Below are 25,552 nucleotides of genomic sequence, written 5' to 3'. Positions count from 1 at the left end.
GATCGAAGGTCCATCCGACTTAGTGTGTCTCCATGGGGAGCACCTGTTATATTTGTGAAAAAGAAGGATGGATCCATGTGTATGTGTATTGACTACCAGCAACTGAATAAATTGACTATTAAGAATAAGTACCCCCTATCGAGGATTGATGATTTATTCGACCAATTTCGAAGAGCTTTAGTCTTCTCTAAGATTGACCTCCGGTCGAGGTACCATCAACTGAGAGTCAAAGAGGTTGATATTTACAAGACAACGTTTAGGACTCGTTATGGTCATTAAGAGTTCCTAGTGATGTCATTTGGACTGACGAATGCACCAGTAGCTTTTATGGATCTGATGAACCAAGTGTTCCAGCCCTATCTGGATTGGTTCGTAGTGGTTTTTATAGATGACATCTTGGTGTATTCGATAAATGAAGACGAGCATGATGCACATCTTTGAACTGTTCTGCAGATTCTGAGGGAGAAAAAACTGTACACAAAGTTCAGTAAGTGTGAGTTCTGGTTACGAGAGGTAACATTTTTGGGCCATTGGTATCTGTTGAAGGGATTAGGGTTGATCCTCGAAAAATTGAGGCTGTTCTGGATTGGAAGCTGCCTAAGACGGTATCTGAGATTCGAAGTTTTCTGGGTCTGGCAGGGTATTATAGAAGGTTTTTTGAGGGGTTTTCAATGATTGCTGCACCTCTGACTAAGTTGTTTGCGTAAGGGTGTACCGTTTAACTGGACTGATGTTCAGCAAAACAGTTTTGAGAAACTTAAGAAAGTTCTGACTGAGGCCGTTGTCTTGACACAGCCAGAGTTTGGGGAAGAATTCACAGTCTACAATGATGCATTATGTGTTGGTTTGGGATGTGTGCTGATGCAAGAGGGTAAGGTGGTGGCATATTCATCTCGTCAGCTTAAGACTCATGAGATGAATTATCTGATGCATGAATTGGAGTTAGCTGCACTGGTTTTCGCACTGAAAATTTGGAGGCATTACCTGTATGGTGAGAAGCGTATCATCTACACGAATCACAAAAGCCTCAAGTATCTCCTCACTCAGAAGGAGTTAAATCTTAGGCAGCGTAGATGGATCGAGCTGTTTAAAGACTATGACTGTTTGATTGAATACTATCCTGGTAAGGCTAATATGGTGGCCGACGCACTGAGCCATAGAGCTATGACTGATCTGAGGGCGATGTTTGCTTGTCTCAGCTTATTTGATGATAGTAGCTTATTAGCCGAGCTTCAAGTTAAACAGACATGGATTGAATAGATTAAGGGAAAACAGTTGGAGGATGAGTCATTAGGTTCTTTTTTTCTACAAATAGAGAGTGCGAAAACTTCAAATTTTGGACTGAATAGCGAAGGGGTACTTTGTTTCCGTGGGAGAGTCTGTGTACTAGAGGATACTGATTTGAGGCAGTCTATACTGTGGAAGGCACATAGTAGTCCTTATGCTATGCATCCTGGTGGGAAAAAAAATGTATCGAGATCTTCGTGAGCTATATTGGTGTCCAGGTCTTAAGCGTGAGGTTACGGGCTTCGTGGGTAAATGTCTGACTTGCCAACAGGTTAAGGCTAAACATTAGTTGCCTTTAGGGTTGCTTTAGCCAGTTAAGATTCCACTTTAGAAGTGGGAAAGGGTGACTATGGACTTTGTAAGTGGGCTACGCCTAACACCTTCTATAAAGGATTCGGTATGGGTCATCGTGGATCGATTGACCAAAACTGCCCATTTCATACCAGTGCGTACCGATTGCTTGTTGCAAAAGCTAGCTAAAATGTATGTGTCTGAGATAGTGAGACTGCATGGGGTACAGGTTTCCATAATATCTAAGTCCACGGTTCATTGGGCCTTATCAGATTCTTAAGCGAATGGGTCTAGTGGCTTATCAGTTGGAGCTACCTCCAGTATTGGATAGGATTCATGATGTCTTTCACGTCTCCATGTTAAGGCGGTATCGTTCTGACCCTACTCATGTTGTGCCGGTTGCAGAGATCGAGGTCCAAACAGACTTGACTTTTGAGGAAGAACCTGTGCAGATTTTGGATCGAGATGTTAAGATTTTGAGGAGGAAATCAGTTCCGCTAGTAGAGGTGCTGTGGCATAATCATGGAAGAGAGGAAGCTACTTGGGAGCCAGAAGTGGCGATGCGTCAACAATATCCTCATCTATTTGATTCAGGTAAAATTTCGAGGACGAAATTTCCTTAAGGAGGGTAGAGTTGTAACACCCCAATTTTCGGGTTTTCTCTGTTTCTGTGATTTTTAAAATTTGTGTGTTCTGGTTGGTTAAAATATATATTTTGGTAGGTTAGTGGGCCTTTGGAAGGCCCAAAATTAAGTTAAATCCGTAGTAGTAACAGGTGATGCAATTGGCGTGGCTTTTAAGAGTAAAGGGGTAAAAGATGACACAAAAAGAAGTGTGGTGTAGTGGCAAAGTGGCGCCACTTAGGGGACAAGGAAGTGACGCCATAGAGGAAGAAAGGGGTCCAAGGTTGAAGTCTTGGCTTTTGCAATATATTTTGGTTTTTCTTTTCAATAAATCTGGAGCAAGTAGGTGCGCTTTAAAGTTTAATGTGTTGGATTTATGACACAAATGAGTTGATGTAACACCCCGTACCCGAGACCGTTTCCGGAGTCGAACACGAGGTGTTAACGGACTTAATTCATTAATTAAACAGCTCATACAATTCATTTTAAAATTTCCAGACAAGCTGGCTAACTGCATCACAGTCGCTTTAAAAATCATATCTCGAGTTATGAAACTCGAAATCCAATTCTGTAAATTTTTCCTGAAACTAGACTCATATATATATCTACTAATTTTTTTCTAGAATTTTTGGTTGGGCCAATTAGTACAGTTTATTAGTTAAAATCTCCCCTGTTTCAGGGTTCAACTACTCTGACCTCTGTGTATTACGAATCAGATATCTCCCTATACAGACCTTCAATGACTATGCCATTTGTCTCTAATAAAACTAGACTCAATAAGAAATCTGTACATATAAATCGTGACTTCTAATTATCTTTGTAAAATTTATGGTGAATTTCCAAAGTCATAACAGGGGATCCAGAAATCGCTCTGGCCCTGTTTCACAAAAGTTTAAACATCTCATAAAATATAACTCATATACCTGTTTCGCTTATTCCATATGAAAATAGACTCATCAAGCTTCGATTCCATAACTTATTCATTATTTAATTCCATTTCTACTATTTTTAGTGATTTTTCAAACTCACGTCACTGCTGCTGTCTGAATCTATTTTATGGTAAATTTTACCTATTTCATGGTTTCCATGGATTAGCTAGCAATTTGACATACATAATACCAAATATGATCATGATTAGCCATTCCAATGGCTAATCATTACCAAGCATTTCTATTTCCATACCACTCAATAACCATATCATAAGACCATATATACAAAATGATTATAATGCTATACATGCCATACTCAAAATATACAAGCCATTATGCCAAGATGGTATACGGATAGTGTGAGCGTGCCTCCGACCGCTTCCGATTCCGAGCTGGCTTGTCAACACTACAAGGAATGAAAAGGAGGAGTAAGCTTAAATGCTTAGTAAGCTCACATGCAAATAGCAAGTAACATAACCATATAAGCAAACATAAAACATCATTTGCATAATCATCACCAAGACATTCATATCACCTTTTCATTTATCATCTTACCATATTGTTGTTATATCGAGTTTTCAACCCGAGGGTTAAGTACATACCTGTTCAAAGTATCCATTTCACAACACTTACCAATACGTCCCTTTCATCTTGAGTATTCCTCCATTTGAGTAGAACTTTACCCGTTGAACACATCGAATATAATTCGGATACATGGATAACTTGCACATAAGTGCCACATATGTAGCCAAGCTACCATGTAACCCGCCCATAAGTGAACTCGGACTCAACTCAACGAGCTCGGCGTCAGATCCATAAGTGAACTCGGACTCAACTCAACGAGTTCGGATGCCTAGTTACATCTCACGAACTCGGACTCAACTCAACGAGTTCGGACGTCGCATCCATAAGTGAACTCGGACTCAACTCAACGAGTTCGGATGCCCAAATATCCCAAATGACATGTCACTTGTATCCTAATCCATTCACGAGGTTCAACGGACCTTTTCCCAATCATGTGTCTCAACCATCTTCTACGGAATGCCGATACCGATACTCGGTAGTATTTCACATTTTCCAAGTATATCACATAATTTGACATATTATCAAACAATTATCACAAGTATAATATTTCATAATAATTATCATATCATTTAAAAAACATTAAAACATTTAAAATAATAACTATGTTACCAACATTTACATATGAACTTACCTCGTATGCTAAAATGGCTATTTTTACCATTTCGTCCACAACTTGGTATTTTCCTATTTTAGCCCAATTTCAGTTTTCCTTGCTCTATCATTTAAAATATAGTCTAATTAGGACTCACATTATTCAAATTGACCCAAAATCATATTTTGGAAAAATTACAATTTTGCCCCTAAACTTTTGCATATTTACACTTTTGCCCCAAAGCTCGTAAATTAAAATTCAGCCTATTTTCTTATGTTTTATGACATGCTGATCATTTTTCCCTTCTATGGCAACATCAAATTCTCACTCTAACATGTACTTATGACTATTAGGTATTTTTACCGATTAAGCCCTTTTGCTCGTTTTCACTTAAAACCGAGTAGTACAAGTAGTCTAACATAATTTAAAACCTCATATTCTATCATAAAACACCAAAATACACAAATTTCACCTATGGGTATTTTTCCAAATATAAACCCTAGGTTAAATTATTGCTAGCATAAGCTAAATCGAGCTACGGACTCCAAAAACGTAAAAATCATTAAAACGAGGCTAGAACGGACTTACAATCGAGCTTGGAAGCTTGAAAACCCTAGACATGGTTTCTCCTTGCTATATTCGGCCATGGGGTTGAAGATGAGCAAAATTGACTTTAATTTTGTATTTTAATTCATTTTACCCCTAAATGACCAAAATGCCCTTACTACTAAACTTTCCAAAATTCCATCCATGTCCAATTTTTGTCCATAGACTTAGAAATTGGTAAAATTACTCTTTAAGGACCTCTAATTAATAATCTAATTCAATTTTATGCAAAATACTTCTAGAACACAAGTTTTGCAATTTATTCAATTTAGTCCCAAATTTCAAATTAAGCACTTTATGCATAAAATTTCTTCAAGAAATTTTCACACAATCATGCAATCATATCATAGACCTTAAAATAATCATAAAATAATTATTTATAGCTCGGATTTTGTGGTCACGAAACCACTATTCGACTTGGCCCAAAATCGATATTACAACTCTCCCCCTTGAGGATTTTCGCCCCAAAATCTTACCGTAAAAGTGGTCTTCACTTTTAATCTCATATTTGGTGTCAAGAACTTGCACTTAGACTGCACCTCCAATACATCTCTTCAATTTCTCATATGATCTAAAAGCTTACGCCTCAACTCTCAACCTGTTCTTAAATTTTCAACCCTTCTCAATTTCCCATGATATCATGACATAAAACCGGATCTCAACTTGATTTAATGGAGACCGAATTCCAAGAAATCCGACAATCAAAGAGACCGAAATTCCATGAATCGATGAGTAGGAATTCATTCAATGAGATGTGATTTATAGATCTCGCCAAACATTTAACAATAGGATATATCACATTTTCCTCTTTCCGCCATAGAAATAATTCGATATGGCCTCAAGAATAATCCTTCTCATTTCCATCCCAATATCAACATTGACAAGGATAATTTTGATAGATCCCAATGCTCGCTTTAACCCCTTTAACAACTCCGATTTTATGTAACATCGGATGCTTTAAACTATCACATTACCTCACCGTCTTGAAACACATCACAATTCATACAACAATACATTCTTGAAAGTCGAAGTCTTTGCTCAATGTAGACTAGTCTAGTTCAGACGCTTCGACTACCAATATTCTCATCTATCCGAACTCTGTCAACATGTAATAAACTTTTCAGCTTTCACAAGATGGAAACCTTATCATTCGTAGTGACTTAAACTAATATTCAACTCTTTCTAATAAATATAGACTTCTCGTTCAAACTATTTACTCTTTGATCTGTACAAAATGAAATTCTATATCAAACTTGGGAAAAATAATCCTGACATAATTGTCACATGAAATCTTTCAAATAAATAATTTACCATACCGACTAAAACTCGCGCTTTTATCACCTATGCCTTTTGATGTCAAATCCTTACACGTAAATTAGAAAAATCCCAATACTAAAATCACCACATTACCAAGATCAAATTAGAAGTATAGTCATATTTGACATGATTATCACGAATGAAGAACGACTTGAACATGAGTCATAATTGACAAATTATGGAACAAAGATAACAAGAAAACCGAATAAAGAAATCCAAGATAGAGAAACCCGTAATAAAGAAATCCGAATAAAGAGATCCAAGATAAAGAAACCTAAGATACGATACTATGCCGAGAATCGAAAACCAAATTCATAGAGAAAATACGAGAATACCCCGATAATTCTTCAAAGAAAGAAAGTCCAAAAGAAAACATTATTTAATCCCATCGAAATCAAATATAACAAGATCAATATATCTTCCCATACATATATATCGATGAAGCATCAAGTAGAAGAAAGCAGAATCATAATATCATATGAATTCTCTCATCAATTCTTATCGATTTAAATGAAATAGAATACCCGATGAAATAGAGCAATATAAATTATAAACCAGTCAGACTACCAATGCTTTCATCCAATACCAAATTAGAAGACATTCCCATATAACAAGAATTTCTTCAGAAGATCAATAGCCATAGAAATATTTCTAAGAACGGGTGAACACATAGAACATCTCAAAAGAGACTGCTAAATCTATCCGGTCATAACTGTCACACTCAGATAATTCACATTTGAAATATCATTTCCCCAACTAGTTCTGCCGTCACAAATTTCATATTAAATCATTCACTAAAGAATGTCAGTTCTGAATAAATTTCGATTTACACTTTTCTCGACCTTGCACTTGAGTAATTCGATTTACCAAAGAGAATTCCTTCTCTAACTGGGACAAAGGCATAATTCCAATAATCTTTATATCAATCGATACTTTTCGCTCGACTTTACTTATCAGCTCATTTTCAATCTCGGATCATACTTATAATTATTCTATCTTTGAACTCTTTGGGTTTTCAACAGAAACTTATTCAATACAAATCTCATGAAATTCCATTATAAGTACCACTTTAGTAAGGGGAGGGTTGTAGGACCTCGACTCGACTTTCTTATACATACACATATGACACAACTTCCATCATCATAGTAACATCATCAAAATCATGTCATTCATTCATGTTGGCTTACACCAATTTTCCTATTGTCCCATTTAGACAATATACTTATGCATACATTCTATGTTTTCTAGATAGCTTTACTTATCCATTCATTTAATTAAATTAATTCATGCTCATGACATTATATAAGGCCAAACAAACATAAATATTTGCATCACAATCACAACTTTCATTTCGTGCATCATCATGTACATATCATTACAATCATACAATTCAGTCCAACAATTTAACATAGATAAGTTCATTTCATTATAATCCTTTATCTCATAAAAAATTGTATATCATTAACATTCATCAACATTCAACGTCCAATCAAGACAAGGACATTTTCATTCAGATTATGATATTATGACCTTTATTCATACCTCTACTACTTTTTATTTATTCCGTTCATCTTATCAAGTAAGCTACATACACTACATCGTATGAGCATTAAGCAAATATAGATATTTATCACAACATGAACTTTCATCTCATATATTATCACATATGTATCATAAACTTTTATTCGTACTTTTTGAACCGAGACTTATCATAATCATAATTTTACTCAAATATCTTCACATAACATTGAACATGGTCGGCACATTTCGGTTGGAGAGTACCTGCCTAAATAAGACGGTACTTATACGCGTCGGAAGACATCACACTATCACGCATCGCTGGCATGTATAGCTAAACTTTTACACATGCTAGGTTAGTCCGAGAACCCACTAAACCTGCTCGATACCACTAAATGTAACACCCTGCACTGAGACCGTTTCGAGTCGAACACGAGGTGTTAACGGACTTAATTCATTAATTAAACATTTCATACAATTCATTTTAAAATTTCCAGACAAGCTGGCTAACGCATCACGATCGCTTTAAAAATCATATCTCAAGTTACGAAACTCGAAATCCAATTCGTAAATTTTTCCTGAAACTATACTCATATATATATCTACTAATTTTTTCTAGAATTTTTGGTTGGGCCAATTAGTACAGTTTATTAGTTAAAATCTCCCTGTTTCAGGGTTCAACTACTCTGACCTCTGTATATTTGGAATCAGATATCTCCCTATACAGACATTCAATGACTATGCCGTTTGTCTCTAATAAAACTAGACTCAATAAGGAATCTGTACATATAAAGCGTGACTTCTAATTATCTTTGTAAAATTTATGGTGAATTTCCAAAGTCATAACAGGGGATCCAGAAATCGCTCTGGCCCTGTTTCACAAAAATTTAAACATCTCATAAAATATAACTCATATACCTGTTTCGCTTATTCCATATGAAAATAGACTCATCAAGCTTCGATTCCATAACTTATTCATTATTTAATTCCATTTCTACTATTTTTAGTGATTTTTCAAACTCACGTCACTGCTGCTATCTGAATCTATTTTATGGTAAATTTTACCTATTTCATGGTTTCCATGGATTAGCTAGCAATTTGACATACATAATACCAAATATGATCATGATTAGCCATTCCAATGGCTAATCATTACCAAGCATTTCTATTTCCATACCACTCAATAACCATATCATAAGACCATATATACAAAATGATTATAATGCTATACATGCCATACTCAAAATATACAAGCCATTATGCCAAGATGGTATACGGATAGTGTGAGCGTGCCTCCGACCGCTTCCGATTTCCGAGCTGGCTTGTCAACACTACAAGGAATGAAAAGGAGGAGTAAGCTTAAATGCTTAGTAAGCTCACATGCAAATAGCAAGTAACATAACCATATAAGCAAACATAAAACATCATTTGCATAATCATCACCAAGACATTCATATCACCTTTTCATTTATCATCTTACCATATTGTTGTTATATCGAGTTTTCAACCCGAGGGTTAAGTACATACCTGTTCAAAGTATCCATTTCACAACACTTACCAATACGTCCCTTTCATCTTGAGTATTCCTCCATTTGAGTAGAACTTTACCCGTTGAACACATGGAATATAATTCAGATACATGGATAACTTGCACATAAGTGCCACATATGTAGCCAAGCTACCATGTAACCCGCCCATAAGTGAACTCGGACTCAACTCAACGAGCTCGGCGTTCAGATCCATAAGTGAACTCGGACTCAACTCAACGAGTTCGGATGCCTAGTTACATCTCACGAACTCGGACTCAACTCAACGAGTTCTGGACGTCAGATCCATAAGTGAACTCGGACTCAACTCAACGAGTTCGGATGCCCAAATATCCCAGTGACATGTCACTTGTATCCTAATCCATTCCCGAGGTTCAACGGACCTTTTTCCCAATCATGTGTCTCAACCATCTTCTACGGAATGCCGATACCGATACTCTGTAGTATTTCACATTTTCCAAGTATATCACATAATTTGACATATTATCAAACAATTATCACAAGTATAATATTTCATAATAATTATCATATCATTTAAAAAACATTAAAACATTTAAAATAATAACTATGTTACCAACATTTACATATGAACTTACCTCGTATGCTAAAATGGCTATTTTTACCATTTCGCCCACAACTTGGTATTTTCCCCATTTTAGCCCGAATTTCAGTTTTCCTTGCTCTATCATTTAAAATATAGTCTAATTAGGACTCACATTATTCAAATTGACCCAAAATCATATTTTGGAAAAATTACAATTTTGCCCCTAAACTTTTGCATATTTACACTTTTGCCCCAAAGCTCGTAAATTAAAATTCAGCCTATTTTCTTATGTTTTATGACATGCTGATCATTTTTCCTTCTATGGCAACATCAAATTCTCACTCTAACATGTACTTATGACTATTAGGTATTTTTACCGATTAAGCCCTTTTGCTCGCTTTTCACTTAAAACCGAGTAGTACAAGTTGTCTAACATAATTTAAAACCTCATATTCTATCATAAAACACCAAAATACACAAATTTCACCTATGGGTATTTTTCCAAATATAAACCCTAGGTTAAATTATTGCTAGCATAAGCTAAATCGAGCTACCGGACTCCAAAACGTAAAAATCATTAAAAACGAGGCTAGAACGGACTTACAATCGAGATTGGAAGCTTGAAAACCCTAGCCATGGTTTCTCCTTGCTATATTCGGCCATGGGGTTGAAGATGAGCAAAATTGGCTTTTAATTTTGTATTTTAATTCATTTTACCCTAAATGACCAAAATGCCCTTACTACTAAACTTTCCAAAAATTCCATCCATGTCCAATTTTGTCCATAGACTTAGAAATTGGTAAAATTACTCTTTAAGGACCTCTAATTAATAATCTAATTCAATTTTATGCAAAATACTTCTAGAACACAAGTTTTGCAATTTATTCAATTTAGTCCCAAATTTCAAATTAAGCACTTTATGCATAAAATTTCTTCACGAAATTTTCACACAATCATGCAATCATATCATAGACCTTAAAATAATCATAAAATAATTATTTATAGCTTGGATTTTGTGGTCACGAAACCACTATTCCGACTAGGCCCAAAATCAGGATATTACAGTTGATGGCCTAGTGGTGGTGGCGTGAGTTGGCATGTGAGAGGACTTTGGTTCGAATCCCTTGGCACGGAAAGGTTGATTATTTTGCTATGTTGGGACGGTAAGAGTTGGTGTTGGTTTTAAACTTCTGGTGATGGAGGGATCCCACATGGGGAAGCTAACATAAGAGTAGATGGAGAGCTGGCTTTAAATAGAGCAAACCATGAGGAGAGTCGGCATACCCTTCTTGGCTGATCCCTTTCACTTTGTGATGTGATCGTTTGGGTTGGGCGTTAGCTAAGAGTGTTTGGAGCGCGGATTAACTGCAGTCTTCTAACAGGTGTGTATTTCTCATTTCTCTAGTAGTAGGACGGTTATTTCGGGCCGCGATAGGCTGAAATGGGCCATGTGGTCCTAATGGGTCTGTAAGCCCAAGTGGATAAGCTGTAGAATTACTAAAATACCCCTCTAGGGTAGGACTACCAATTTACCCCTGGAGGGTAAAATGACTATTTTGCCCCACGTGCGTAAATGGCTAACTTGTGTGATGATTGGGTTAGTTGACGTGGATTTATGTTAGTTATCGTTAATTCGTAAGTCTAATGTGTTAGTGATCGATTGTAGGATTATCGCGTGGGAGATATCGTCATCAATCGTCATCAACCAGGTGTGTAAACGACACCTTCCCTTAGACTGAATCGGTAAAAGCTGAAATATCAAAACGTTGGTATTTTGTGAACTCGCGAGCGTGCGAGCGCTCATGAGATAGTTGTTAATGAATATGGTGCATTTGGATGATTAGAGTGCAGAGTGTGCATTTTCGTTCACAACGGTATTTTTGGGCTTAATGGGCCAAAAATAGGCCAATGGGCCAACGAGCCCACTTTGGTTAAAAGACGAGGTAAGTACTTCTGATTACTTGGTAAACGTTAGAATGAGCATGAAACCTTAGCAATAGGTAATAATTACTGAAATACCCTTATGCATGCAAAATTACGATTTTACCCCTAGGGTTATTTTTTTCTCCGAAGAGCATGATGTTCTGTTTCTATATGCGTATGCCATGACATATTATTTCTGTTGCATGGGACATGGGTTTATATTGATGGAGGAAGTGTTCTAGCAGCCTCGCTGCAATCTGGTGGCCTCGCCAAATATATCTATTCGGTGACTTCACACAATATCCGGCACCTCATTTGCAATCCGGTGGCTTCGCCACATATATATATATATATCATTCGTGGCCTAGCCACAATATTCAGATCTGGTGACTTCGTCACAATATCCGCAACCTCGCTGCAATTTCTGTGGTGTGTAGCGGTTGGGTGGGTCGAGTAGTCTCCCCACATAGTGTAAGGCTGGTACGGGGGTGTTATGGATGGCTTTGGGTTGGGATTTCTGCATTCATGATATATTTGTTCTGTATCTGCTATGGGCCTATGGGTTTCATTCTGATTTCTTTACTGGGTCAAGGCCCAGATAAGTCTGACTCTGAGGTTTGATCTGTTTTGAGCTATGGTTGGGTTATGTTACACATTGAGTTTACCGAACGCACCCTTTATTTTCATCTCTACAGAGAATCCCCAACCATAGTGGGCTTGGAGCTGTGAGGGATTCGGAGTGGCCACATCATCTACAAAGTTGGATTTTTTAAGTTAGTTATTTTTATTATTTTTATATTCTGGTTTAATTTTGGGTTTTAAGTTGTAATAAGGCCGCTATTTAAATTTCTTTTTTCCGCTATGGTTTTATTTTCTGATTATATTTATACTATGATGAAACTGCTAGTGTTAGGCTGCACGGGTTTTCAAAATTAATGAAGGTTTTCAAGACTCAACAAGCACAACAAATGGATAACCTAAAGATTGATAAACCGGCTTTTCATTCAACGGCTATTTTTACAAAGACCACCCCAATCACTTAAGCCAGCGAATGCATACTAAGTCGTAAGTCTATGTGACACGTCAGATCTGGCCATAATGTTGGGATCGGGTTTGGGGTGTTACATAAAATACTTACTAAACTAAGAATGCACAGAAAGTAAATTGGGGAAATAACTTTTGGGAAAACTGAATGATTTGGACAGTACCTAAGTGAAAAATCCACCTAGGCTTCACTTCGGTTTTTGGAAAAACTAAATGATTTGATCAATCGGCTTTCTTCGAGTAATTCCTTTCCTACTACTCTGTGTGTCCCTTCTAATCCTTCTCTAGTGTGTCTAAATAGGCTTTAGAATGCATAAAAGCCCTCAAGAGTGGCATTTTCCGAATAGGACTAAACTTGGGCTCAACAAGGACACGCCCGTGTTTGATTTCTTCAATCCGTGTTCAAGGCTGTTAAATAGACACGGGCGTGTGGTCTACCCATGCAAGGAAGTCCAAGCCGTGTTAGAGCCTGCCAAAACTACACGAGCGTGTAGTTTGCCCGTGTACATAAGTCCAGGCCGTGTTGATTTCATATTTTGGTCCATTTTCTCCATTTTCGTCCTGTTTCTCGCTCTTTTTACTCTTCTATGCTCACATAAGTATAAAACATGAGATTAAAGGATTAGGAGCATCGAATTCACCAAATCTAAGGATAAATCATCTAAACATGTGCTAAGCATGGGATAAAAATATGTATAAATTACGGTTTATCAAATCCCCCACACTTAAGTGTTTGCTTGTCCTCAAGCAAAATCCTCAACTCACAATTAAGAATTCCTTTTTTCTAAACTTATAATTCTTATCAATAATATCTCAAAATAATCCATAAGTAATCATACATTAAGAGTTCAACTAGAAGAACATCAAAGTTTCAAACATTCTAAGTTGAGCATTTTATCACGAAAACATATGTGTCTCCCCTCATCTAATTGATTACCTTTGATTCAAAATATCATAGAGTTTTAACATCCTCATTAAGGATTCACTAAAATCACTCGAGGTGTTGAAGGACAATAAGTTAGGCACTCAATAGTCAATATGAAAAGTTATTACCATAGGCTTGCATGAAAATCAAATCTCCACCACTATATATTGAAATGAAACATCAATTAAAAGGTCTTTAGAGGGTTGTAACATGGCTTTGGTTAGGGGGTGTGGTCACAAGCTGAAAGAAAAGGTTAGAATCAAGATTGAATTGAAAAATTACCTAACTAGAAAAATAACTAATCATCAATTGAATACAAGTGAGCTTATTCTCAGAATATGGATTTAAACATTTAAGCTCAAAAACAAAGAATACTACTAGTATAAATGTATGTATTGTAATTTTTTTTCTTTAAAAACAAATCAAATAACATAGGCTAAATATCAAAGATAAAACATAGCTAAGTAATTTCTTCAAATCAAATATCGACAAAAATAGGGATCATATTAATTTAGGGGATTTCAACAATAATGGGTTATGGATTAATATTGAGGGTAAATTAATGAATGGGTTGTTAGGCTCAAGGGCGTTCACTAAGGGTTAATTATGAAGGTAGGCTTTTATAGAGTGAGTGGGTTAAACCTAAGTGCCTTTATCATCTTGACATATCAAATCAAATGGTGTGGTCTTGACATGTATAATCAAGCAAGTTCTAGAATAACAGATCAATATTGACGCACTCAAAGCAACAATAAAAGTGAGCATGAAAGAAATAATATATGCTCTAAAGTCTCAAGATCTCACAAAAATTATGGCTTTTTGATGTTTAAACTTGTGAATTTCAACTCAAGATAGTACCTAAACTTGGGGAAACAACCTAAAAATTTTTAAATCTCAAAAATCAACTTATTATGCTTGATTCTCTAATTCCTTAAAGTTTAAACAATCAATGCATGAATGCCTATGTTTTAATTCAAGACATATCAATAAAAATCATAAATTAATCAAAATTCATTCTAATTATGATATGAGAAGATCAAATGAGAACAAGACAAAATTAAGGGATTTTTCTGATAATGATATAAATGACCCCCCTACACTTAAGATGTACATTGTCCTCAATGAACAAAGATGTATAATAGTAATATAAAGATAATATCAAAAGAGAGGGAGAGAAGTGAAACTACCCTAAAATTGTGAACGATATCCTTGGATTAGAGAGAGTGAGAATTGAAGAAAAAGTTGAAAAGAAGGCATGATTCTGAGGGATAAATGAGAAGACACCACTATAAAGGAGAATTAAGGGAATAATTTGATGATAAACATAAAGGTAGGTAGAATATAAGATAGAGGTCTTCAAAAGTAAATAAAAGACAATGGAATAAAAATAGAAACAAAGATAAAAATAAAAATAATAGTAAAACACGCACGCTTGTGTTCCTCGTGGTGTGTTGGTGCACATGGCCGTTTCATTTTGATAGTTTCAACCACGGGTGGTGGGCACGGACGTGCTGTTAACTTTTTAGTTTTATCCACGGGAGGTGGGCACAGGCATGCCGAACACCCGTGATAATTCGTTCGCTTCTCTCGTGCCCGTGTTTATATGCCCACACCCGTGCTAATTTCTCAGTTTCGACCACGGTTTATAGACACGGACGTGTTGTACGCCCGTGTTGATTTGGCAGGATTGCCCACGGCCATGTCGCGTAGCCGTGGCAATGTATCGAATCCCGTGTTTTGGGAAAAAAATTGCTTTGTTTTCACACGATCGTGTCTCTGCCTATGGTATGAGCACGGCCTAAGGCACGCCCGTGGGTTAGGCCATGTTTGCCCTTATCAAATGTCAATATTTCCTGTAGTTAGACTATGAATAGTTAAAGAAAAATTAAACCGTATTTAGTGAGATTAGTGCTTGGGTTGCCTCCGAAGAAGCGCTTATTTAAAGTCTAAGCTTGACTCTACCTTGTGGATATATTTAGGGTAGTTCGTGGAGTCGTATCTCCTCTTTATCGTCTTTGTAATTCTCACCGTTGTAAAATTTTAGGCGATGTCCATTTACCTTGAAAGTGCCTTGTGATAGTTGACTTACCTCTATTGTCCCATATGGAAAGACATTTTGGACTATGAAAGAACCTGACCATCGTGATTTGAGATTCCCTGGGAACAATTTGAGCCTCGAGTTATACAATAGGACAAGATCTCCCACATCAAATTGCTTGTGTTGTTTTAAACGAGCGTCGTGGCGGCGCTTCGTTGCTTCCTTGTATAGGCGAGAATTCTCATATGCATTGGTTCGCCACTCATCTAACTTTTCAACTGCATCAACCTATTTTCACCTGTAAATTTGGGATCGAAGTTTAGAAATTTTATAGCCCAGAATGCCTTGTGTTCTAACTCAAATGGTAGATGACAACTTTTTCCATAGACAAGTCTATAAGGTGATGTTCCTATGGGGGTTTTAAAAGCGGTTCTATAAGCCCATAAAGCATCATCTACTTTCATCGCCCAATCCTTCCTGTTTATTACTGTCTTTTCTAGGATACGTTTAAGCTCTCGATTTGCTACTTCGACTTGGCCACTAGTTTGAGGGTGGTAACGGGTGGTTGTTCTGTGGTGAACACTGTATTTCTTAAGGGTCTTGTCAAATTGGGCATTACAAAAATGAGTACCCCTATCACTGGTAATTGCTCTAGGTGTTCCAAATCGAGAGAAAAGTTTCTTAAGGAATCGTACTACTACTCTAGCATCATTAGTAGGTAAAGCTTGGGCTTCAACCCATTTGGACATGTAATCAATAGCTACTAAGATGTACTTATTCCCAAATGAACTAGGGAATGGACCTATGAAGTCGATACCCCAAACGTCAAATATTTCACATGAGAGCATATATGTCTGAGGCATTTCATCACGTTTGGAGATATTACCTGTCCGTTGGCATTTATCACAAGAAGTAACATACCTATTGGCGTCTTTGAATAGAGTGGGCCAATAAAAATCTGATTTGAGGATTTTATGTGTGGTCTTATTTCCACTGTAATGTCCTCCAGTCGGTCCTGAGTGGCAATCTTTCAAGATCTTCAATGTTTCTGTCCTTGTAATGCATCTCCTAATGACTTGATCTATACATATACGAAAAAGAAGAGGGTCTTCCTAAAAGTAGTTTTTCACATCAGTAAAGAATCACTTCTTTTGCTGATGTGTCAACCCTTTTGGGATAATGTTAGCGGCTAAAAAATTTGCAATGCCTACAAACCAAGGTACCTCAAAATTAAATATAGCAAAAAATTATTCTTCATGGAATGAATCATTTATTTCAACGTCATCTAGCTTCTTGATACTTGAATTTTCAAGCATGGAGAGATGGTCAGCTGAGAGATTTTTAGCTCCTTTCTTATCCTTAATCTCCAAGTCAAATTCCTGCAATAATAAAATCCATCGAATGAGTCAAGATTTTGCATCAGTTTTAGTCAAAAGGTAGAGAAGAGCAGAATGGTCAGTATAAATGACAACTTTAGACAATATTAGATATGGGCTAAATTTATAGAATGCAAAAACCACAGCTAGCAGCTCTTTCTCCATGGTGGTGTAGTTTTCTTGTGCAGCTGTCAAAGTTTTGCTAGCATAATAGATAGGTTGAAAATGTTTATCTCTTCACTGTCCCAAAACTGCACCTACTGTAAAATCACTCGCATCGTACATTAGTTCAAAAGGTGAATTCCAATCAGGTGCAATTATAATTGGAGCTTTAGTCAGTTTATCCTTTAAAGTGTTAAACGCTTCTAAACATTCCTGATCGAAATTAAAAGGCACATCTTTTTCTAGTAATTTAGTCAAAGGCTTAGCTATTTTAGAAAAGTCTTTAGTAAATCTTCTATAAAACCCAACATGTCCTAAAAAGCTTCTAATAGCCTTAACCAAATTTGGGGAGGTAGTTTTTCAATGGTTTCAATTTTAGATTTATCAACCTCAATCCCTTTACTAGAAATTTTATGTCCTAACACAATACCTTCTTGAACCATAAAGTGGCATTTTTCCCAGTTAAGTACAAGGTTTGTTTCCTCACATCTTATTAACACTCGTTTTAAATTTTTAAGGCAAAGATGGAAAGAGTTACCAAAAATCGATAAATTATCCATAAATACCTCCATGACGTCTTTTACGAGTTCGTAAAAAATGACCATCATGTAGTGCTGAAAAGTTGCAAAAGCATTACATAATCCCAAAGGCATTCTACGATAAGCAAATGTACCGTATGGACATGTAAATGTCATCTTTTCTTGATCTTCAAGAGCTATTGGGATTTGAAAATAGCCAGAGAGTTTGTCTAAAAAGCAGTAGTACATGTGCCTTGACAATCTCTCTAACATTTGGTCAATGATTGGAAGGGGAAATTATCTTTTCTCATGGCATCATTTAGCTTCCTATAATCAATACAAACTCTCCAACCTGTGACTGTCCTTGTTGGGATTAATTCATTCTTCTTATTGACTACAATAGTCATGCCTCCTTTCTTAGGAACAACATGCACTGGACTTACCCAAGAACTGTCAGAAATAGGATAAATAATTTCAACATCTAGGAGTTTAATTACATTAGCTTTAACAACTTCCTTTATGTTAGGGTTCAGTCGTTTTTGGGCTTGCACGCATGGCTTATATTCATCTTCCATTAAAATTTTATGGGTACAAAAAGAAGGGCTGATCCTTTTAATGTCAGAAATTTTCCAAGCCATGGCCCTTTTATGCTGTCTTAAGACTTGGACTAATTCCTCTTTCTCTTTGGGTTGCAAGTTAGACGCAATAATTACCGGTAATGTAGAGTTATTTCCAAGGAATTCATATTCCAAGTGATTTGGCAATTGTTTAAGTTCCAGTTTGGGAGGTTCTTCAATAGAGGGTTTTTGCTTAAGTTCATTGTTTACCTTAATACCCTCATATTCTGCTAGTCTTGGGGAGGGTTCATTAGAATTCAGTTCAGTTCCTATCTTAGAATTATCATCCCCCTCTTCTCCTTAGGCAAGACACAGTTCCAGCATGTCCTTATGTATGATTTCCTAAAAAAAATCTTGAGTAGCATGATCAATAGAGTCAATAAAATAACATGAGTCATCCTGTTCCCTAGAAAACTCATGGCATCATAAATTTTAAAGATAATCTCTTCGTCACCAACTCTAAGTACCAATTTACCATCACCCACATCAATAACAGCCTTAGCAGTGGCTAAAAATGGACGTCCTAAGATTAAAGGCACTTCAACATCCTTATCCATGTCAAGCACAATGAAATCAACAGGGAATATAAATTTATCTAATTTTACAAGTACATCCTCTATAATTCCCCTAGGATATTTAACAGATCTATCAGCTAATTGAATACTCATCCTAGTGGGTTTAGGTTCCCCAAGACCAAGTTGTTTAAATATTTTATATGGCATCAAATTGATGCTAGCGCCTAAATCAGCTAGTGCCTTATCAACATTCAAACTACCAATTAAACAGGGAATAGTAAAACTTCCTGGGTCTTTCAGTTTGGTTGGCAGTTTATTTTGGAGTATTGCTGAGCACTCCTCATTAAGTTCCATTGTAGTTAGGTCTTCAAACTTCCTTTTGTTTGTTAGAAGCTCCTTTAAAAATTTTGCATATGTAGGCATCTGTGATATAGCATCAACAAAAGGTAAGTTAATATGCAGTTGTTTAAAAAGTTCAAGAAATTTACTAAATTGTGCATCCATGCAGTCTTTCTTCAACTTTGTTGGATATGGTATTGGTGGTTTATATTCCTTTGGCATTGGATTGTCATTGTTTTCAGGTTTTTCCTCCTCTCATTTGTCTCTTTCAGTTTCTTGTGGTGGCTTCTTTTTGGATTCAGCTAACACCTTCCCACTCCTTAGTGTAACTTCTTTCACATGCTCTTTTGGATTGGGTTCGGTGTTACTAGGTAAACTTCCTAATGGTTTTTCTGAAATCATCTTAGCCAGCTGCCCAATTTGATTCTCGAGTACTTAGATTGACGCTTGCTGATTTTTAAGTGCAGATTTAGTGTTCTGAAAACAGGTTTCCACTACTGAAATAAATTTTGACATTATCTCTTCAAGGTTCAGCTTTTTCTCTTACTGGTAAAGTTGTTGTTGGAAGCCTGTAGGATGTTGTGGTCTTTGATTTCCTTGGCCTCCCCATGAGAAATTTTGGTGTTTCCTCCAACTTGCATTGTAAGTGTTATTATAAGGATTATTTTGAGATCAAAGATTATTACCCATAAAATTTAGTTGCTTGTGTTCCATGTTGTGGCCATAAGGTAGGTATTCTGAATTGTTCGTTCCACCTCCATTTGTATTGCATTGCATTACTGGGTGAACCTGTGAAGAGCTAAGTAAACCATCAATTTTTTTATTTAAAAGTTCTACTTGATTAGAGAGCATGGTGACCGAATCGGCGTTAAAAACACCGGCTGCTTTCGTTGGCTTTGTCCTCATGACTTGCCACTGATAATTATTTAGTGACATCTCCTCTATAAATTCATAAGCCTCCTCAGGTGTCTTATTATTGATATTCCCACCATTAGCTACGTCAATCATCTGTCTAGTCGAAGGATTCAAACCATTGTGAAATGTTTGAACCTGCAACCATAAGGGTAGCCCAGGGTGAGGGCACCTTCTCAAGAGGTCCTTGTATCTCTCCCATGTATCATAGAGCATTTCTAGATCCATCTGCACAAAAGAAGAGATATCATTCCTTAATTTGGCCATTTTAGCCAGCGAAAAATATTTAAGTAAAAACTTTTCAGTCATTTGTTCCCAAGTAGTGATTGACCCTCGTGGTGACGAGTTCAACCACTGTTTAGCTTTGTTCCTCAATGAAAAGGGAAACAACCGAAGGCGAATGGCATCATTAGAAATGCCATTGACTTTAAAAGTGTCGCAAGACTCCAGAAAATTTGCCAAGTGATTGTTTGGATCCTCATCCTACAAACCATCAAACTAAACAAACTGTTGTATCATTTGAATTGTGTTAGGTTTCAGTTCAAAATTATTTGCAGCAACAATAGGTCTAACTATACTTGACTCAGTTCTTATTAAATTAGGTTTAGCATAATCATACATAGTGCGTGGAGTAGGATTCTGATTTATTGGATCAGCAGCAATCGCAGGAGGTAGCGGATTTTCTTGATTTTTAGCCATCTCCTCGATTGTAGTGAAAATATCGTCTGCTTGCTCTTCCTCTGTGTATCTTAGGCTTCACCTTATTTCTCTTCAGTTTCTGCGAGCTGTGTGATCAATCTCACCATAAAAAAGCAATGGTCCCGACGGGTTTCTTCTAGTTATAAACTATAAAAATCTGCCAGAAGGAAAAATAAAATTTAGTAACAAAAATCAAAATAAAATTTAAATTGCAATAAAATAAGTGGCTAAAGTAATAAAAATTAAGTGTTCCTAATATCTTATTCCCCAGCAACGGAGCCAAAAACTTGATGTGATGTGAATCGTGATAAGTTTTATAATTTATGAATGTCCGTTCTTGAAAACTGACTATTATCACGACAAAGGCAAGCGCACCTTATCGAACAGTAGTATAGCTTATGGCAAGATCAGGATGTTGAACCCAAAGGAACTAAAAGTACTAGTATTAACTTTTCTTTTTATTATCTAGCCTAAAAATAAAGGGGTTTGTTTTTATCTAAACTACTTACTAAACTAAGAATACACAGAAAGTAAATTAGGAAAATAACTTTTGGGAAAACTGAATGATTTGGACAATACCTAAGGGAAAAATCCACCTAGACTTCACTTGCTATTGACTCTAAATCAGATGATTTATCCGCTTGGCTTGATCCGTAGAAATCCCTAAGTTATATATTATCTCTCTCGAGACTAATAACATCTGACCCTAGGTTGATTAATTGAAATCTCTTTCTAATTAAAACACCTAGTGTTGCATTAACTCGATCTATGGATTCCCTTATTAGGTTTCACCCTAATCCGGAAAAATTATGTCACCCTATCTCTTTGCGTGCAATCAACTCTGCTTAATTATGTTAGATCTACTCTTAGAAAGGGACTTTTGCTCTTCTGAATAAGCACATCAATACTTGAATCAATATCCTGGAATATTGAAGCAAGAATTAAGAATTCATAATTAAAAACAAGTCAAATATTTATCATATACTTCAGATAATAATAACAACATCCATCTTAGGTTTCATTCCCCTTAGTATTTAGGGGGTTTAGTTCATATTTATGAAAGAAAACATCTCAAAAGAATAATGATAACAAAACATAAAGAAAACCCAAGAACTCTTAAAGGGAATTGAAGGGAGATCTTCAGTCTTGAAGGTGAATTCGGCTTCTGAGATGGATTAATCGACTTTCTTTGAGCAATTCCTTGCCTCCTACTCCGTGTGTCCCCCCTAATCCTCCTCTAGTGTGTTTAAATAGGCTTTAGAATGCATAAAAGACCTCAAGAGTGGCCTTTTCCGAATAGGACTAAACTTGGGCTTGACAGGAACACTCCCGTGTGACACGCCCGTGTTTGATTTCTTTAATCCGTGTTCAAGGCTGTTAAATAGACACAGGCGTGTGGTATACCTGTGCAAGTCGTGCTAGATTCTACTAAAAGGACACGGGCTTGTGGTATACCCGTGTAAGGAATTCCAAGCCTTGTTAGAGCCTGCTAGAACTACACAAGCGTGTGGTTTGCCCGTGTACGAAAGTCCAGGCCGTGTTGATTTCACATGTTGGTCTATTTTCTCTGTTTTCGGCCCGTTTCTCACTCTTTTTACTTTCCTATGCTCACCTAAGTATAAAACATGAGATTAAAGTATTAGGAGCATCGAATTCACCAAATCTAAGTATAAATCATCCAAACATGTGCTAAGCATAGGATAAAAATATGTATAAATTACGGTTTATCACTTAACCACTGAGACAAGCATGAATTTGTGTCACATTCTTATACAACAAAACATTTATGTGCAGTCTTCTAGCTGTTCCTATACTTAAAATATAATACTTCTAGGCCGAACTTTGAGGCGTTACACGCAGATTGTAGACGTTTGGCCAGACGTATTGAGGGTTAAGTAGATACATCATGGTGGAGTTTGTAAAATAAAAGTGAAATAGAAAAGATTGGTGTGATATAAGAACTATAAGTTAGCCTAATGTTCGAAACAAAAAGAAAAATCCAAAAAGAGAATTGGTATAAGTGGAAAAAGTCTTAAACTAGAAAAAAAGAATTCACGAGTGAGATTTATTGAAAAAGAGAAAAGTAACAAAGTCACAAAAGAAAGAAAAACTCGTTCATTAGTGCACAAAACCTTGTAAGGCTAGCCATAGTTACTATGTCATGCTATGACTTCCTATAAAAAGGAGAGACAAGGAAGGTGAGAGAAGGAGAAATAAGGCAGTGAATGGGTAAGGGTCACTAAGGGGGAGAATAGGGATCAATACGATGTGCCAAAATATTTTCGTGTTTGTAATCTTTTGATGCTTACTATTTTTGAATTCCATACATCTCTTAAGCCTTAGAACATTAGAAGACGAAAAGCACTATGTGACCTAAGTATCTGTATACATGAATGGACATTGTACTAAATATTCAAATAAATGACTATTTGTATTCTGCTCAAATAATTAAAGTAATTGTATGATTTATTGATGGATTCCTATAGGTCGGAACCTTAATACTTGTATATTTTGTAACATACTGAACTTAGATGTTTGTGATCAAAAGTGGTAAGTAGACTACTCATCATGATGAAATTGTTAGTAACCATTAAATGCCTAAGTCATATGCTCTGAAATTAATACTTGTACCATACTTGCTTAAGGGTCATCATTTTTGTTCTGTCATCTTTGTTAATGTTGCTTGAGGACAAGTTGTAACACCCCTAACTCGTGACCGACGCCGGTGTCGGACACGAGGGGTTAACGAGACAAATCCTCTTAAAGTACCGACCAATTTGGCATTTCTGGACAGGCTGGAAAACTGCGTCACCGTCGCCTTAAAAATCATATCTCGAGTTCCAAAACTCGGAAACTGGTTTCGTAAATTTTCCCTGAAATTATACTCATATACCCATCCATGGATTTATTTTTAGAATTTTTGGTTGGGCCAATTGGTACAGTTTATTAGTTAAAGTCACCCATGTTACAGGGATCGACTGCTCTGACCTCCGTGCGTTACAACTTGAATATCTTTCTGTACAGGGCTTTAATACTGGTACCGTTTGTTTCTAATGAAACTAGACTCAAAATGGAATCTGTACATATAAGGCATGACTCCTAATTCTTTCTGGATAATTTATGGTAAATTTTCAAAGTCGCGACAGGGGACCCAGAAATCGTTCTGGCCCTGTCTCACGAGAACTTTAATATTTCCCAGTATACTGCTCATATGGTCGTTTCGTTTCGTCCATATAAAAATAGATTCATCAAGGTTCAGTTTCATAATTTACTCACTATTTAATTCTACTTCTACTATTTTTAGTGATTTTTCAATCTCATCTCACTGCTGCTGTCCGCAACAGTTACTGCAGTAGACTATGCCAATTTCATGAATTTTTCCTTGGCCTTAATCATCCATCATACATGACACAAATTATGGCCACCTTAACAAAATTTGAGTTTCTAAGACTCGTGGCTATAGGTTCTAGCATCCCACGCGACGACCACATAGGCCATTTTCACATGGCTTAAAGTTTACAACCCACAATTCGACAAAATATAATAGCCTATACATGCCAAATGTTCTTCAACAACAAAAAACAATACCACAAGATTTCAGCCGTGTGATGACTTCAACGACGGTTCCGAGCACGCAACAATACGAGTCCAAGAGACCTAAAATGGGTGACAAGAAAACACCGAGTGAGTTTACAACTCAGTAAGTCATAAGCATTCGTCAATCCACTGATAAAGTTACTACTACATGTACAACAAATGAGGCTAGGTACTCGTCCATATCGAATCTATACCATAATACCTCGAACCTTTCGGTCCAATCTCGTACCAATTCATATTTCATATTCTACACAACAAGATATTCGAAGCATTTTTTTTTACACATTAACTCAATTTCCAGCACAACCATACAATTTCAATCATCACATAGATTTAAGGCTTACCAAATTCAACCCCGAGCATGAACATATTTTCTATTCGTCAAGAGCTCGAGGTACTTACCCGATCCGCTGTCCGGATTAACTCGATTATGTCGCACACTCAGTGCCGATTGTAATACAAGAGCATATAGTGAATCCGCACACTTAGTGCTATATATTTTCAGCTCGCACACTTAGTGCTATATAATTTTCAGCTCGCACACTTAGTGCTATATAATCAAACTCGCACACTTAGTGCTGTACAATTTTAAACCCGCACACTTAGTGCCAATCTTGTCACCGTGTCCATTTATACCCGCACACTTAGTGCCGAGACCAATACCTTATGCATTTTGCTGCCTTTATACATTCAACAATGGCATCATTCCATACACATACATTTCCATTTACACATCAATTCATTTAAACACAATTGTGTATATATTATGGTCATTTACATCAACACCAAATATATGCTTAATGACTTACCTTATATTGGATGAAACGATTTCCAATCGACTACTCGATTATCTTTCCTTTGCCTTTGCTTGATTCTCCACCTCTAGCTTCTTGAGCTAAATTTAACAAATAAATTGGTTTTATCAATTGAGCATCGGAAGAGGAATTCAAGATGCCTAGCCAATATATAAATATCTACTCATTAGGCATCAAAGTCGCATATGTACAAAATCATGAATCGAACTCAACACCTTAGTTAGTATTCCTCT

At 36.5% G+C, this 25,552-nt stretch overlaps 1 non-coding gene across 1 annotated transcript; it reads left to right on the top strand.

The window, feature by feature from the left end:
- The first annotated feature begins 20,362 nt into the window (after positions 1-20,362).
- Positions 20,363-20,469, top strand: LOC128292361 (small nucleolar RNA R71). Its single transcript, XR_008282345.1, has one exon. It is a non-coding gene; the product is annotated as a small nucleolar RNA R71 (small nucleolar RNA).
- Positions 20,470-25,552: the final 5,083 nt, after the last annotated feature.

This window comes from Gossypium arboreum, chromosome 4, assembly GCF_025698485.1.
Source record: "Gossypium arboreum isolate Shixiya-1 chromosome 4, ASM2569848v2, whole genome shotgun sequence".
NCBI lineage: Eukaryota > Viridiplantae > Streptophyta > Magnoliopsida > Malvales > Malvaceae > Gossypium > Gossypium arboreum.
This window is presented reverse-complemented; position numbering and strand designations above follow the sequence as displayed.